The 9567-nt window shown below is 48.5% G+C and overlaps 1 protein-coding gene across 2 annotated transcripts in view; it reads left to right on the top strand.

The window, feature by feature from the left end:
* Positions 1-1280: 1280 nt before the first annotated feature.
* STK40 (serine/threonine kinase 40) overlaps positions 1281-9567 on the top strand; it is a 30607-nt gene continuing 22320 nt past the window's right edge. Inside the window, exon 1 of one of the 2 annotated variants that reach the window (XM_062594105.1) lies at positions 1281-1363. The gene's annotated coding sequence lies outside the window, so the exon portion shown is untranslated. Of the gene's footprint in view, positions 1364-8264; positions 8347-9567 lie in introns of those variants that run through there. The other variant, XM_062594104.1, reaches the window with a different exon arrangement.

Raw genomic sequence — 9567 nt, 5'->3', positions numbered from 1 at the left:
TGGGGAAAGGAAGAGGAGTGAAATGAGGTTTTTATAGTTCACAGGTCTGTTATCACCTAGGACACAATGAACACTACGGCTGCCAGCTCCTCCACCTCCTCACTCTGTAACTCTTCCCTAAAGCTCTGCACTGCCAAAGTCAACAGATGACTTCATCCCATTTGTTACAGGCACCTCTGTTACCAGTGCTGCCTGGCCACCTCCGAGGGGGAGCTTGGTGGCTCTCGCCCTCTGTGCGCGCAGCTCTGCCTGGGCACAGGCGTCCCTCTGGGCTCGCTGGAGTGGCCACAGTGCAGCCAGGGCAGAGCGGGGACCCCGGGCAGCCCAAGGTGGAGCTTCTGCCTCGCTGTCTTCTGAAGAACCTGTCAGGTGGAGATACGGAGCGACTATGCACGAGGAACAGAAACTGGGCACGGTGAGGGATGACGTACGAGGACTCTGCACTAGGGAGGTCCTGGCGGCACCAGATGTCTGGGGCCGCCTGCAGCTTGGAGCGCTGTTTGCGTAGGCTCCGGAGAGGCAGCTGGGAGAGGAGGGGGTCGGAGAGGGCTCGGAGCCTGGCCCTGGGCTCGGGAGCCTGGCTGGCTCTGCGGGGCCGGGCCAGCGGCGCCTGGGGCTCCCTGGGGCACAGGTGAGGCGGGAGCGGAGCAGCCACGGCCGGGACTCGCCCGGCTGACTCGGAGGGGCAGCGGCCGGCCCGGGAGCCCTCCGCCCGCCCCGGGGCAGGGCCCCGCCGCGCGCCCCGGCGCTGACTAGCCGCCGCCGGGCCTCAGGCCTTGCGCAAGCAGCAGGGCCCTGCCGCTCCCGGCCCTGACTCAGCCCAGGCTGCCTGCGGCGGCCGCGGCGCCCTCGGGGGCGTGGGCCGGGGAGCCTGGGCGGGGCTCCCGGAATGCCCCCGGCTCTCCTCCAATCACAGCGCCTTCGAATCTCCCGCGTGCCCACCAACCCCCTGCCCTTCCACTGCTTGGCGCAGCGGCAGCCAATCGGCAGAGAGGGCCGTGCCGCTCCGGCCAATGAGCCTTCGCTGCTGGATCTCCGGGAGTCAGCCAATCGGGTTCTGCCCCCTCCGAGAGCCCTCGCCAATCCCCTCCCTCCTCGCCGATGCTCTCCGCCAATCGCGGCCGGCGCCAGCGCTGTGGGCCAACCGGAGGCGCCCCTTCGCCGCCGCCATCTCCGCGGCGCGGCGGCCGCCAGGAGGCAGGATGGCGGCCGGCGAGGGGCGGGGAGAGGGAAAGGGGGGGGGAGGAGGAGGTGTGCGTCACTTCCGTTGCCAGGCGGCCGCCGCCGCGGAGCGGAGCGGAGGCCGCGGCCGGGCGGGAGGCTGCGGGAGGCGCCGGCGGCCGCGCCGGCCCCGGGGCCATGGGTGAGCGGGGCCGGGGCGGCGCGGCGCGGCGGGACAGGCCTCTCGGGTGCAGGCGGCGGCGCGCTGGCTTTGCGCTCCGCGGGGAGCCGGCGAGAGCGCTGCCCCGGCGCCGGCGGCCAGGCGCAGCCCGGCCCGCGGTCGCTGCCGCCGGGGTTCTGCCTGGGCCCGCGGTCGCTCGGGCCGCTTGTCCGCGCCCCGGCGGCTCCGGACGTGCCTGGGCGCTCTGCTGCCCTTGGGGAGCCTGGGGCTGGCGGTAGGACGGCGGGGCCGGCCCGGTCGGGGTCCCACTGCGGTTAAACGCTCGGTTAATAAAACTCCTTTTTTGTGTGTGTTTTCCACTCCGTTAGAGTAGCCTTGATAAGGATTTATTATTATTTTTTACTTTAACAGCCCCTAACCATTCTTGCCACATGGTAACAGGCTCCGAGCTTGCTGAGGGAGCAAACAGCCCGTGCTTGGTGCTGATTTTGTTTTCGGTCCGGGTGGGAGTTTAAGTTCGTTGCTTTGGGCCTCTGCTGAGGAGAAGGCAGACTGGTGCGCTTTCAGCAGAACCTGGTTGTAGCTCTAAGTAAGGACGAGTAAGGCCAGAAGTTACTAAAGCTGGAGCTAGCTACAGGAATGTGCTCAGTCTTTCGACTATGTTGTTCCCTTAATTCATTTGAATAAAATATCAAAGAAGGCTTTTAAATTTGCTCCACCTGGAACCTACTTCTATTATCTGTTCTTTTTGATGGTTTTGAAAGCTATAGTTTGGTTAAAATCCTTTCTTGCTACAGTATATGAAAGTATTAAAGGAATGTCTTTGCTCCGCTGCTCCTCTCTCTGGATATGAAAGCCTTTCAGACTCGTTCTTATTTTGGCCACTTACTCTTTCCTCCTGTCATCCTCTCCGCTGTTTTATCCGTTCACTGGGTCTGGTTGTGAGCGTGAATGAGCTGTTCTCATACAGATGATTCATTATATGTGGAAAGCAGATAAGGGAGCTGCATTTTCTAGCTCTGCAGTTTATTTGCATTTGCAGCAAGACACTGTTCTAAATTTTAGAATTAAGTACTTCTTAAAAAATATTCTAAAACCTTCTAAGCTTGAAGTTGGTTGGGGTTTTTTAAGCCTTTATTTTTTTTTTGCTACTTCAGGGCCTTAATATATAGGCTTAACGTATGCTGCTGTTTCACAGTGCGTATAGGTGTGCTTGGCATTTGATTGCATTCAGGCTGTAGTCTCAGCTATAGCCTGATGTCAGAAAGGAGGTAATGAAGTAGGAGTGAGTAGTAGAGCTGAGATTACTTGGCAGAGGCTAGTGCACAGTGTGGGGGGCTAAGCGATCTGGGTCTCTAGCTGCTTGCTGCTGTAAAGGCCTCACAATCCCTCCATGACAGAAGCGGTGTTAGTTGAGAGCTCTAATTCGTACAGAGATCAGGTGGAGAGGCAGATTTGCAGTGTGCACGTAGCAGAGGTGAAGCTTAACTTGAGGGACAGGGCAGATCCAAGGCACATGGGTAAGATCGAGACTAAGAAAAATCAGTGGTATCATTTTGTGCCAACAAGTTCCTTTTTCCTTGAATTGAAAAGGCTGTTTGTCTTCTACGAAGTCTTTGGCTTCGCGTCTGTGTCGTCTGATCTAATTTTCATCGTTCCTGCAGTCAGTGAAGATCTGATGGCCTGAGCTTTGTACGTGAAAGGTTAGATACACAGCACCGGAGTCTGAGTGTTCTGAATAACCTATGCAAAGTGGTTCTCGCTGCATCATTAGCTCTAGCTAATGTTTCTGACAGTCTGTGGGTTGTTTGTTTGCTGGGGGGGGGTTGTTTGTTTGTTTACAAAAATGTGTATCCTGCTAGGTGATAGGTTTTAGCAGCTGCTGGAGCAGGACTCAGGTGTGTAAACAGGAGAAGGATTAGTTTCTGGTATGCTCGTCTAAAGAGCTTCAGCTAATATTCTGTTAGCAAAAATTCTCTAGTCCGTAGCAGTTGGGATGAAAGAGGTGTTTCCCTGATGCTGGAGTGTTTGTGCTGCATCCTTTTACTGTTTCTCTGTGGCATCTGCACTGATGATTTGGTCACATAATCACATTGCTTAAAAGCACCCTCATGATCAGCTGCTCAGGATATTGAAGAATCATCTCCTTTAAAAACCGCACAGAGGGAAGCCTTGCAGGCATTTAGCTGCTGTTTGATTAAGGACAACCCTATTGATTTTGCCTGAACTGCCCATTGCATTTAGTCTAATAAGGGAAGTTTATCTGTATTTGCAGAAACTTGGTGGTGCTCTAGATTTTTACATTTTGTGCCTCACTCTTGCCTGTGAGCTCTCCAGCTGGAGCTCTTGCTAGACTGGAGGAAGCTCTGTGCCTATTGTAATTTTCCACATGAAATAGTCTTTTCTTGACAGTGGCGTAAATCCCTTTTTGGTCTTATAGTATTTATATTGAATGTGCTTTTGTGCTATGTATGGTAGTACCATTAGCATAGTATGGATACTTGAAACAGATAACATAACTTGAAATACTTTCTTCTGTCTAATTAAGGCTATAGGAGAAAATTACATTTAAAAACAGCAAGCATATCTTGCCATAAAGAAGAGTATCAGCATGTGCGTGACTCATGCAATAGTCTTTGTCCGTGTGAAGCAAGTCCTGCTGCAGTGAACTTAAGTTACCATGTATATTTAGCATTCCTTAAGCTATACGTGAAAAATAAAATCTAGTGCAATAAATGCCTTACCTGATGGTGATTTTAGAGCTAATGACTGCATGAATTCATGGGAGCTCTGTGTGAACAACAGCCCACAGTCAGGAACTCCATATGCCATGATCTGATATTGGGAGAGCAGTGCAGTCTTTTTCTGGTACTTCCAGAATGCCAGAGTTTCGTTTCTAGTTCTCCTATGTTGTGTCATGCTCTAGCTGGCCGCTGCAGTGAGATGTTACACTCTTCTGGGATCACTCTTTTGTTTTGTTCTGTTTTCTGTTGACTGGAAACCCTTATAGATGTGTCCCATACTTCAGCATGAAAGGGTTAAGCTTAAATTGGTGATTATGTAACCAAACAGGGAACTCCCAGAGATGAGTCCTTGGCTATCTAATGTGTTGATGTATCAGAAGGGTTTAAAGAAAGACTAGTGTGTTGCGTATTTGTGCTGTGATTACGTTACTGGAATCTTGTGCTTCAGAATTTCCTCTGCCTGTCTGTGGGGGCCAGAAAGGAATTTCCTTTCCGTGATGTATGGTTTGGCCTCAGGAAGTTTTTTGTCTCTGAAAAGATGGAGTTTGGCTGCGGCTGGACGTGGGACGTAGGCAAGGTGTATTGGGATCCTTATGGCAGTATATTCTCTCAAGGGCTGGCTGTGTCTTATCCACACACCCAGGATTAAGCTAATCGACAGGTTGGAATCAGGAAAGATTTTTTCTGGTAGGTGAGTTTGGCAGCGGATGTTGGAGTTCTTGTCTTCCAGCTTGTAAAGTATGGCTCACTTCTGAGAACTGGGAGTTTGATTAGAGATGCCTTCATATTGTAACTGGTGGTGCCCTGGTCTCCTGCATTATGGTGACAAGTCTGGATTCTTCTGTTCTTTTCCTTTAGTGAGATAAACTCTGCCTCTCACTTCCAAGCTGTCTTTTTAATTATCTAGGGGAGAAGCTTGAATGAATCTCTGCATATTTCAAAAAAAAATTTAGACTCTTCCATGTTTTGAAGACAGCTTTGTTCCCCAGAGGGGTTTGCTGAGAAATACATGGGTTCTCTACAGGTTAAGCAGTTTTGAACGATGATCAATTTTGTCGTATTGACTCTGGATTCTCTGCTGGACTTTTATTTTGTGATGTTTTATTTTTCTTTTACAGCTTGTAAAGATTCTAGTGTTTCGGATCTGTAAAAAGTAATGCTCCTGCACAGTGAACCTACCGAAGTGCTGCTGTTGTCATGTGGAAGGACAGTCTATTTGATTTCTTCTTCCTTTTTTTGAGGGAGATCTATAGTGGCTGTGTGTGTCCTACTGCAAGGCACTCTCCCCAAGTGGAGGAGCTGGAACCACGCTCAAGGAGGAGCCTCCCTGTTCTGTCATGCCTGGTTTGTTTTTGGATCTGCCTTACAAAACTTTACTGTAATCCCAGAGCGAATGACTCCTCATCAGGCCTGATTTGATTTGAACTCCACCTCTTTTTAGGGAAGCTTTCAAATGGGAATCTTGCCTCTTTATCAGGAGAGCAAATGACTGGTCAGAGATGTCTCAAGCTGGGTATGCCTGGGGAAGATGTGTGGCAACACTTCGTGGTGTTGCTGTTTTCTCGCAAAGATCTTAACTTGTTTGTTGCTGTGTGTTCCTGTGCTGAGAAGTCAGATCATACTCAAGGTTTTACTCATTTAATATTAGTGTTCATCAAGATTTTTAGGTCACGTCCAGTATCATTTTGCGTGAGCTAGAATTTGCCATAAGCCACGTTTAAAAACAGATGTGAACATTGGTTTACTATGACTGATTAAATATTGTCTAGTAAACTGCTTGGGTGGTAAAAGATGTAGGTTCATCCTGCTCAACTGAAACAAATTTTTTTAGCTTAGATTTTTAGAAAAGCTCAGGCTTGTGCTGAAGCCTGTAATAAAAGGTTAGATTGGAATAATAGGAGATTGGAAGGCACAAACAGAATGATCAACTTTGTGCCAACTCTGCAGAATTTACAATAGAAATACTCAGTCTGTTTTGATCTTATTTCTGAGGAAAAAGTTTAATTCTCCATCATTAGATGGGCTGAAAACAATTTTTTGCAAAAACTAGATGCTGATGCAAAGGGAGCAGCAAGCAGGGGGACAGGTCAGTTCCTAACCAGTGGCACTGTGCAAGGAGGAGCTAAGGTGAATGCTTTCAAGAAGATGCAAACAAATGCATTTTGAGGCACTAGTTAAGTGAGTTCATCCAGTTGTTAGAGACCACAGTTTGGGTTCCTCTGCCTTACCCTCACGTTCAAGACCAGGCTGGAAGAGCTCTATTGTCGAGCAGAGCTGCGAGCAATGTTACAGCATTTGCCTTCCCAAAAAGAAAGCTGGGCAAAAATCCTGTATTAGGTGGCAGGTCTTTTCCTGCAGGGAAGGGGAGATTAATATTTCATGAATACACACAGTCAAATACTACACTTCCCTGAGCAGCATGACAGCAAGAGGTTTGAGAAAGAGCGTTGGCAGTGCTCGCTGTGGTGCCTCTTCCTTTGTGTTTCTTTAGCTGACGTTTCGAGTTTGATGACAAATTGTAGCCGCCAGGAGTCTCCAGGGAGAGGTGATTCATTTGTCCTGTGCACATGTTTAAATCGGCAGTCTGGCAACTGCACTTGTAATGCGAAGCTGGCCTATCTTGTTCACCTTCGGTGTTCTCGGTTCAGAAGTGACGTGCAGGTTTCAGGCGTTTGAGCAATCCTGTCAGCTACGTAAGGCAGAATCGATGTGAGCGCATTCGCCAATAAGCTTTTTGTTGATTGTCTTCAGACTGCTTCTTGGGTTACTGTGGCTTCTGGAGGTGATTTTTTTTTCTTTATTTCTTTAATGAATGTAAATTACTTTCTGAAGATGCTTTATCCCCTGTAGCCATTGATTTCTGCAAAACTGGTGGGCTTCGTTATCTGTTACTGTCTTGGAATACTCAGTATTTGCTAGCTATTATCTCATCCAGTTCCCTCACTTTCAAAGATCATCTCATTTGTAGGAATGGAGTAGGTCATTTTTTGGAATCATTAGTCACTACACTAAAATATGAAGGTAAAAATATGCTTAAACAGACTATCTTGGTTTTGTCCCATTATTGCAAGATAAAGCAACAGAAAGCATCAGTGAGGTCATACTCAGCTGTTCCAGTGTCTGAACTAGTTTCTGAGAGGCAGAGTAGTCTTACTAACTTCTTTAAGATGCTCTTTTTTCTGCTCCATCTATTTGCAGTGGCTCCTGGACTGCAGGACCTGCTTGTTATTTAATTGGAGTTGGAAAAGGTCATTTCCTCTGCTCTTGTTTTCCTTTGTTCCTATGCTGGCTGTTAGAACAGCGTGCAGAAATTCATGGAATTAGGCAATTTCCTTAAGCTACATAATTTTGGAGAGCCCTAGATGTGATGTCTTTTAGTGCTTCTATTAATGTCATAGCACAGCAAGAAGCTTCAGACACTTTTCTCTAGTGAGACATTATATATATTTTATGCATCATGTTAAAACCTTATGTAAGAAATTTTTATACTAGCCTTGTAGTTTCATTGTCCCTGCGAGAAAGATCATTTGTATTATAGGTGGTGGAATTGGGAACGGGTGGCTGAAATCCACTTTGTACAGTTGGGCTTTCCTGGGGGGAGGAGGGATCTTTAGGATCTCACCGTATTCACATCTAATGGTCCTCTCCCTAGGATGAGGTATTTTAAAGGATACGTGTCTGTCTTCTAGTTATTTTCAGAAATACTGAATACTGTCTCTTGAGACTGATCCTGCTCATGTTAAAAACTAATCTTTATGGAGTCCTAAGGATTGGAAAATTCAGTCTGTCTAGCTTTGAGTTTGCCTGTAGATTCACACAAGCTGCAAAAATCTGGGAGATGCATGTTTTTCACTATTAGGAAGGCTAGTAACCTTTTTTATATACATATTCTAAAGTCTCAACTTAGCTCTATTTTAAAATTCAGATGTATGCTGCAATTTTCAATGTAACCACTTTGTGCGCGAGGCTCCAGTTAGTGCTTGTTCACTCTCTGTCCATTGTGTTTGAGGAGGAAATCGTTGTGCGATGCAGTAATCCCCTCACTTGTGTGCTTTAAGTAAGCCTACCCTGGGAAAAGGCTTTGCTGTTCTGGCTATGCCAGTGGCAGGACATAAAGAAGAAACTCACTCGCTCTGTGAGCTTGTTACATGGAGGGGCGGTGATGCTTCCAATGAGCACGTGAGCAAGGGTGAGGGTCTGCAAGTGTCTGCAGCCAGTGCTTGTCCAGAAGGCCGTGACTGCGGGGAGGATGCGGATCTGGTGAGGCCCCGTCGGTGGGGTGGAACGGCAGAGCGCTTTCTTGCATTGCTTGCTGATTGGGATTCTCATCTCCCTGCTGTTCCTGCTCCCAGGCCTGAATGATAAGGGTTACTGTGGGGCTGGCCTGGTGTTCCTGTTTGCAGCTGGGGAGTAATTCTAAACTATCCTACTGGTTTTTTTCTTCTAAAACTTCTTTAAAGCTTGTGCTTCCAAGATATAATTCATCTATTAGCATCTGAGCTAATACCAGTTTCATGTTGCAAGCACTTGTAGCAGTGAACCTCCTTGAAATCGGAGTTTTGTATCAGGCCCACTCAAGGCAGGATGAAGTGAATTTGCATGTGGGAAGGGTAATCTCCCACGCTGCAGGGTTGTCTTGGGGGTGGGGGGAAAAGCAATGTTTTGTTTGCTTGGTTTTGATGGAGGATGATGCAACTCGAACAAACAGCGGTTTCAGGGAAAGCTGTGCAGTTGCGTTACCAACTTTGGTGCTCTCTTGGACAGGCGGAACACCATCATGTAGAGCAGGCCCGCTGGCAGGCCCTAGCAGGATTCAATTGGTGATCTCCTGCAAAAACTGACAGAGGAGTCCTGCTCTGTGACTTACCTGGTAGTGCTGGAGAGCAAGGAAGTCATGTTGGCTACAGAAGCATGCTGAAGCAGTCTGTAGCCAAACAGCTCAGGCCCTCAAAGGAGGATTTGGGGGACCAGTGTAACCAAGACATTTTTAAGTAGTCACAGCTGCTCTCCTTGTCCCTGGGGAGCAAAGGCTGGGCCTTTGGAGAGGAGCTGGGCTGGAGCTCCAAAGCCCCAAATAGCAGGGGGCGAAGCAGAAGTTCAGGATGGTGGGGAAGGTTGCGTGCCCAGAGCAAGGCATCTGGGCTGAGGCAAGTAGCAAGGGCCCAGTGAAGCCAGAGTTGTGCTCTACCCCACCATGCAAGTGCCAGGTAGGCCACAGGATCTCAGGAAATGGGACTGGAGGGCCTGGACACTGAAGGAGGCAGTAGAGCCAGGCACTGCGAAGTAGGCAGGCTAGCCCTGGGCAGCTCCTGTCTAAGAGTTGGGCAGTAGGGTGACACTCCCGTTCTCTTTTTGCCCATCTCCTCCTAATTTAAAATGGCTGAAGATATTTTCTGTAAAGCTTGTTTCAAAATATTCTTGATTTTAGACCTGTGTGGGGTGTATGGCCTCTAGTTCTGGAGAAGGCCTTCACGATGAAAT

The sequence above is a fragment of the Rhea pennata genome, chromosome 23 (assembly GCF_028389875.1).
Source record: "Rhea pennata isolate bPtePen1 chromosome 23, bPtePen1.pri, whole genome shotgun sequence".
NCBI classification, from domain to species: domain Eukaryota; kingdom Metazoa; phylum Chordata; class Aves; order Rheiformes; family Rheidae; genus Rhea; species Rhea pennata.
The sequence above is the reverse complement of the archived record's forward strand: the minus strand, read 5'-3'. Positions and strand labels throughout refer to the sequence as shown.